Source organism: Pholcus phalangioides, unplaced genomic scaffold, assembly GCF_987345545.1.
Source record: "Pholcus phalangioides strain wild (caught in Gottingen) unplaced genomic scaffold, Ppha-v1.0 ptg000003l_1, whole genome shotgun sequence".
Lineage (NCBI taxonomy): Eukaryota > Metazoa > Arthropoda > Arachnida > Araneae > Pholcidae > Pholcus > Pholcus phalangioides.
Genome location: NW_028301596.1, coordinates 2,623,451 through 2,631,483, shown reverse-complemented (window position 1 = coordinate 2,631,483; position 8,033 = coordinate 2,623,451). Strand labels below are relative to the sequence as shown.

At 39.4% G+C, this 8,033-nt stretch overlaps 1 pseudogene; it reads right to left on the bottom strand.

Annotated features, from left to right (window-relative positions):
- Positions 1–7,540: 7,540 nt before the first annotated feature.
- Positions 7,541–7,615, bottom strand: LOC149087898 (U4 spliceosomal RNA; annotated as a pseudogene).
- Between the last annotated feature and the right edge of the window lie 418 nt (positions 7,616–8,033).

The window sequence follows — 8,033 nt, the reverse complement described above, 5'->3', positions numbered from 1 at the left end:
TTGGTTGGAAATATGAAGGAAGGTGCTAAAAGTCGGTGGTCGCCACTGCGCTAGGGAATATATCTCAAATATATCCTCCATCGGGTTTGAACATATTACCATGACGGCAACCTTCACGATGGTAGACGAGCATCATACTACCAGGCCACTCAGGCGGCACCAAACGACACTGGTATCCCCTTGTCGAAGCAGTTGATTGATTGTGTATCAACTACTTGTGGTCCATCCTATCCATCCCGTTGAAAATTTTAAATACCTCGATCATATCCCTCTTCCTTGACACCTACATTCCCCCAATGTAAACATATTCAAGAAATCAAGTCTTTCTTCACGCCTTGTGTGCCAACAAGAGCACGCGTATATCCTCTGCACCCCCCTCCAACAAAGCCTATGTCCCTCTCTGTGTATGGTGTACGGCATACTCCAGTCCAGGACGAACTAAGTGCCTGAAAAGTGGTGGAAGGATCACTTCAGGAGAATGCGAAGAGTCATTTCTAAGAATGAAATCAAGCATTCCATTGTTTTTTTTACCACTACTGGGCTACATATGTACCTCGTCCATATTCCTCTGCGGAATTTCTAACGAATTGATACATGTTGGGATGTGCATGTCCGTGTTGTGAAGCTTGTTTCTGTGTAATGCTTGTTATAGTGCTGCCATCTACCGCATATTTTTCGAACTGTGAGTGAAGTGTAATGTTTGAAGATTTTATTGTTGCAGGCCTGTTGCTCTCTGCGGCGAGACCTTTTTAATGGGGGAGATCGGCTCGCATTCGCACCTCGAAGTTGGGAACCACAGAAAACCAACTTCAGCCGACCACCACTCCCGCGACGGTGGGGTTCTAACCCGGCAACTCGCAATGCGAGTCCATCACTATGACCATTTGACCACCACAGCGGCTAAGAATTTCCAAATCGGTGATCCTAGTTGCACCCGGGATAGTAATGTCATTCGACTCGTTATTGGAAAGTGGGATGGTCGAACCGAAATGAACACATGATGCAATCATATTCACGTTTGTCTGGAGAATCTCCATATCGCTTTGATTTCCCGACGACCCCCATTAGCTTCACATCATCTGCAAATTTGCTCACAATCCCATCGATGCTCGGATCGAACTTATCGATAACAAGTAAAACAAGAATGGGACTAAGGACACTACCTTGAGGGACTCCACTTGTGACGTCTGTCCAACCAGAGAATTCCCCGTTCACCATAACTCGTTGTGACCTATCTGGCAACCACGATTTTACCGAATTCAGCAACTTGCCCTCCAATGCCAATCTCATGTAAACGCTTCAGGATCAAGAGTTTACTACTATGTTAGACCCCGTTCAAATGCCTTCTGGAAAGCAAGATATATCGTCGTCGTTTTTTGTTATGACCAAAGCCATAAAGCATGTTCGGCAGTTCGACTTGTTTATTGGTACGAACCGTATACGCGATATATTCCTGTATTTTCCAGTAATTTTACCCGACTTTTTGTAAGTATTTTCCATTCCACTGTGAAAACGACGACTTATTCACAATCTTTACTAAAATCGGGATGGATATACAGTCGAATCTCGTTTTAACGAGTACCGTTATAGTGAAAATATTGTTTTAACGAACACTTTTCTAATCCCCCAAATAAGTTTACATAGGGACAATGCTAGGTAACCTGGAATTCCTTTATAACGAAGTGATTCCTTCGGTATCTTGGCCTTCGTTATAACGGGATTCGACTATAATTTGCATAATTTACAAATTATATTGGAATGAACATAACTATAAATATTCATTCATTTCTCATATTTTCCATATGTTTTACTTTCCCCCCCCCCCCCCGTGAAATATACACTGCTTATTTGTTGTACTACATTAATTTCCCGCCAAGAGTTATTTATACGCGTGATTGACGTATTTATAGTGATTGACAAATGTAACGTTGTTTTGAATCCAGAATTGACAATATCCCGTATTTATACGATCCTAATTTCCCGTATTTCTCTCTCTAAAATAAGCATGTTCGGCAGTTCGACTTGTTTATTAGTATGAACCGTGCACAATACAGTAGTTATAACGAACTCCAAGAAACCGGATCAAGTACTTCGTTATAACGAAATTTCGTTGTAAAGGAATCCCAAGTTTTTTGCATTATTCCTATGTAAACTTTTCTGGAAAGAATTGTTATCAGTCAAGTGTTCGTTAAAACGAGATTTTCGCTACAACGGTATTCATTAAAATGAGATTTGACTGTATTCTATTTCTTTTGTTTGGTTTTTTTTATATTTAATAGGTCTCGGAAACGTCGACTTCGGTTGTAACTTCACCTACATTATAACGACAAAATTTCTGGGAATCTCGTATGTCGTTATAACCGAATTTGACTGTAGCTGGAATTTAGTATTTTTCTGCATTTTTACAAGTTCACAACCGAATTTGGCCATACAATTCGTGACTTCCAATCCACACACAAATTACGTACTTAATTAGAACATTCAACAGCGTTCAGATAAAACCCCGAAAAATAATCAATGGCTACGAGAGAAATTAGAAATTATTTTCTCGTAATAAGTAGAATTCGTTTCCGATTAGATCGTATCATCACGTTTGTAGCTAAATTAATTCGATTAATAACTGCTTAATTCTTCCGATGATTATTTCTAGGACTTAATTAGCTTCTCAAGCGTGGGGGGGGAATGAAACTCGCAATAAAAATTAGTCTTTTCAACAAAGACTAAAAGCTTAGCAAATGTAGATGTAATTTATTCCGAGCATTTGATGACATAAATGACAGCGGTGATAATAATTCACGGCATTTTTCTCCGGAAATCGAATCTATTTGCTTGATCAAATTATTTTCAGGATGTATCTTTAACTTGAATTTCGAATTCGTCTGTGCTTTTGGGGATTAAAATTCCCTTTCATCATATTTTTTTGGAAAATACTACGTGATAGTGAGATATATATATATATAGGAACCGAGAAGACATCCAGGCTCTGTCACACCAGCACCTCCTAGAGATAGAAGGCCTCCGCAGTCTACTTGTGACGTCAGTAAGTAGTCCATTTTCCCTCAAAATATTCAGGGGAAAAAGTTCCCTGCTCGTGCCAGTATCATCGTTGTGAGGAAAAAAGATGATCGGGCTCGTAATTGGCGATTTCTATGCCCCACACCCAATCACTATGCGGTATTTGTGAGCCAATCAGAAAGATTTTACGCCAAAATAAGAAGAAACGAAATAGGATGCTTTGTTTCAAAATGTTGCAAACTTGCTAGGTAGTCGGAATGACGTTTACAGCAAACAGTGCAGAGGGCTTCTATCTCTAGGAGGTGCTGGTCACACTCGGTGACATAAGCACATTGTTCCTGAGGACTCGGGTGCCTCCGGGGAACCTTACCATATACTGAGCTTGTGAGAAAGATATATATACATTAGCAAGGTGCCATTACGCATATCGCCTGTAAATAAGTATAAAATTTATGATCGAAAAATGGTGACTCATGTAAATAAATCTCAATTATAAATCACGAAATCGTCATAATCGAGAATAGTTCTTAATACAATTTGATCTGATCTCTTCAATGATTTTCATTGAATTTGTTAATATCACATCAATGAAAGCTGTCAATCTGCTGCTGGGTTGATCTAATCGCTGCACCGTGTGGTTTAATTTGGCCCAAAGACATTCGTCAGCAATTGCTGCCAGTATCCAGCTTCTCGATAAGCCCGCTAGGATCATACCATTCTCGACTACTCAGGATCCTCTTCTTCCTCTTCTCTAAACAGATGTATGAGATCGCTGTCTGGGTGTGACGTCTTATTCTAGTAGATCACCTAACAGGCATAGGTGGCTCTCTATCTGGTTCTGGTTCCGGGGCTGTAGCTCTGATATCCTCAGGGTGCTGCTCCAGAAAGGGGACCAGTCTACGTATTTTACTTTTCGAATCTACCCGCTTCCGGATGCACTCAAGCCAAGGTATTCGCAGATGTCCAGCTGGCTGTCTGAAACGGAAGGCTATATAAATATGGAACATATATGGAAAAATAAACTTTTTTTTTTTTAATTTTTGGAAAGTTAAAATTTAAAATTAAATTCCAAAGAAGAATGAGTCAATGAAATTTCAACCTTTCAGTTCATTTTATGAAATGAACCGTTTTCTTCATTTTAATTTCAATATGGTTACATTGATATGTCATGTCATTTTATAATACACGTAAGCTGTTTTTAATGTATTATTTGAAAACTTGAAAAAAAATTAAATGTTAAAGTAAAATTGTATACCAGTATAGGATAACATATTTAATCAAAAATATGTGAAAAAAATTTCTAATAAATCAATGGTTAAATAGTATTTTTAATGACCTTTTAATTGTTTTTTTTACTTTTCCCCCATGTTAAGGCTTGTATTATCTAGGAGGCTTTCCCACAACTCCGGTCTTACGCCATACTCGTTCTGTAGTAAGTAAATTGCCCATGGCATAAGACCGGAGTTGTAGCAAAGCCTCCTAGTACTTCTAGGGCACCTTATTTTCTTTGGCATATATATATTTCATTTTTCTCTTTGTTAATCTTGATTATATATCGTGCTCAATGTTTTCTGATGGATATGCATAGAATGTATATAATTTTTTTCATTCGTTGAATAAACAGAAGATGCTCTCCGGCATGATCCAGCCTCCCAGGATGTGAAGAGAGGAAGTTGTCTTTCACAACAGCTCTGGGCGTGAGCGGTCATCAATCAATCAATCTAGGAGGGTTTGGTTGTGGTCGGTTTGAAAGAAAGATGTATGGGAAGGGGCGACAAGGGTTGACTGGCCATTTATCACGGAGAAAAATACGTAGAAATAATTATCCTAAGTACAAGAAAGTGCAGGTCATAGCCAATTCCTGCAAAAAAAAGTTGCTAAACGAAGGAATGATAACCAATTTAAGGTAAAGGTAAATCTAGAAAATACAAGACCACACAATGAGCGGGAAATAGAGGCATACTGCAAATGGCAAAAGGATTGAAATGTATTTCAGGGAAAAAAAATTTGAACATGTGAAATTTGTGAGATGATATTTACATTTATTGTTATAGCGATAATTGTCATCGTGATTATCATAATTGCAATGAAAATAGTCTTCTTCGAATTCAATAAAGAATAAAAATTTAAATGTTTGCCGTAATTATCAAAGCTCTATCCAAGTAATCTTCATTTTAAAAGCGGGAAATTTTCATTTAAAAAAAAAAAGATGTCGAGTTTTGTCCGTAAATAAGGGAAAAATGCAAGAATGTCCCTTAAATACGGGTCATATAGTCATCTTAGATAAGTGGGGAGGATGCTATACTATCATTGTAGTAAATTCATTGAAACCATAGAAACACATACCTACATGTTCCGTTTATTATGTACTATCATTCAATGGCAGTCCCGATACTCCAAGAGCTTCTCAATATGTTACCGAACAGCATTCTTCCCATGTTCAACGACCCAGATTACCTCCAGAGAGAAAAAACTTGATTTATACAAAGCACATAAAAATACATACATATATACTAGACATCTACATACGAATACTATATTCTGGTATACTACTGTACTATAATAACGTACTACGTAACGTATGATTCATTAAACGAGCCCATTCATATTCTTTCGCACATAGCATTGAATCGTACAGATATCCGAGAAAAACGGGACATACATCAAATCATCATACAAAGTAATAATGTATTATTTTTTACTTCAGGGATGTTTCAGTTCACGACACCGTGAAACATCTAGAGAAAATCCACCTCGTAAAATAAAAGGTGATGTGTCGATTCTTCTTGTTCGTGAGACATGAAATATTTTTGATTTATGTCTCGGAAATATTCAAATATTTTTTTAAAAAATTATAAGATTTATGGTATCTGGATATTATTAGGGTGAATCCTGAAAAAAGAAAACGACGTTTCTTTCGTATTTATACCCTACTGAGACGGAATCTCATGTGATACGCCACTGAAACGAACACCTTCAGTGATGTACGTCTTTTTCGTTTTGATTGATTTTTCCTTTGGTGATCAAAACTCTATCCAAAGAAAAGAATAACTTTTAGTTACAACGAAGAAAAGTCAGAAACTTCTAAAAGTAATCGCTCAAGTTTCATCGTAAAAAAAAAGAAAATATTTTCTCTCTTATTTCCTACGAGAATTTTCTTTTCGAGAAATACCCCTTACGATTTTTTTTTCTCCTATATATATATATATATATATTGTACACATAAGACATTTTTCGTAATTTTTTTTCTTATACAGTGCACAAATTCAACTCCATTTTGTCCGATTCATACTCCATCAAGCTCTTCAGTGATGGCGATTATTACGTGATTATCCTTATTCTTTCATGGATGTACACGGCAAGCGTAAAATAAGTTGGCCGATTTCGAGCGTTCTGCTGCAGGATTACTGAAGTTTCATATAATTCGATATCGTTTTGTCATTTTCACTTCAAAATATCGAAGTTGCTGGAAGCACTAGCAACACCAAACAAGCATAACTTCGACAGCATAAATACATTAGGACCATGCACGTGGTCTCTACAAACGTGGGGCTGGCAGGGCTCCGACCAGAGACGAGTCTTATCTTCTTTTTTTTTCACATTGCAAATTCGATTTGTAGGGGCCCGTGAAAAATCTGGCTAGGGACTCGAAAAAGATCTCAGCCTATAGGGGCCCTGCAGTAGGATGTGGGAGCCGCTGTGGTGGTCGAGTGGTTATAGTGACGGACTCGCGATACAAGGATCCGGGTTTGAACCCCACAGTGGTGGTCGGCTGAAGTTGGTTTTCTGTGGTTCCCAACTTCAAGGCACGAATGCGAACAATTTCTCCCCGTTAAAAAGTCTCGCCACAGAGAGCAACAGGCCTACAACGTTACAAATATTCAATCATTACACTTCACTCACAATTTGAAGTATAGATGGCAGCACTGAATATCATTCAAAATATCATACACAACACTAGCTACACACTCACTTTGTTCCAGACTCTGCCACGAAGCTGGGCTGGAAGAGATCTCGGCAACGGGATAAGTCCGGTGGCAGAGACCCTGGCGTTCATTCATTCAGTAGGATGTGGGGCCATGGCCACTCGTATACACATACACAGCACGTTCCTGCTTGAACCGATTCATTAGCAATTCAGCAGTATTATCGACGCTCAGTACAGTCGACGCTCGATTTCACGAACCCTTAATTTGCGAACACGCTCTTTTTTTACGACCTTGTCCTCTGTCCCGAATAGCATGGCATCGAGCTAATGTTAAAACCCGCTCTACTTCACGAACTCTCATTTCTATCAACTCTATATTTTACGAACTTAGTTTTTCTCTTCCGGTATTTTTTTTTCTTTTTTTCCAAATGCTATATGGGAAAATCATCGCTGAGTAATTTTCAGATTGCCAAATCCACGCGAGCGAAGCCGTGGGTAACAGCGAAGGAATTTCACTGCCCAGCTCCATCAGAAGCTCCAGAGAACGAATGGATGCTAAACAAATACAAATACAACGCCACAACAGGCAAATTGCCCAACGAGGTTTTCAACTAGCAATAGTCACGCCTCGGTAGGACCTCATTGGCTATGACACTGCCTCTGCGCAAAGCTAAGCCCAACGAGGTGGCTGACTTAAGAACATCATGGATCCCCGAGCGGGCCCTATTTTTTGGAGGCCCTACCTACTACTGCTACGTTGTGTAGGCCTGTTGCTCTCTGTGGCGAGCCTTTTCAATGGGAGATCGGCTCGCATTTGCGCCTCGAAGTTGGGAACCACAGGAAACCAACTTCAGCCGAACACCACTGCGTGCAACGGTGGGGTTCGAACCCGGGACCTCGCGATGCGAGTCCTACACTATGACTACACGACCACCACAGCGGCAGTAGAGCCTACACTAGGCATCTTCAACCTGTTGCTAGCGAGCACCACGGTACTCCCCGAAGCATCCGGAGTGCTCGATGCTCGTGTCCAATTTCGCGCTCACGAGCACTTGGCCGACGTTCTAATTAATAATCTCATACGAATTGC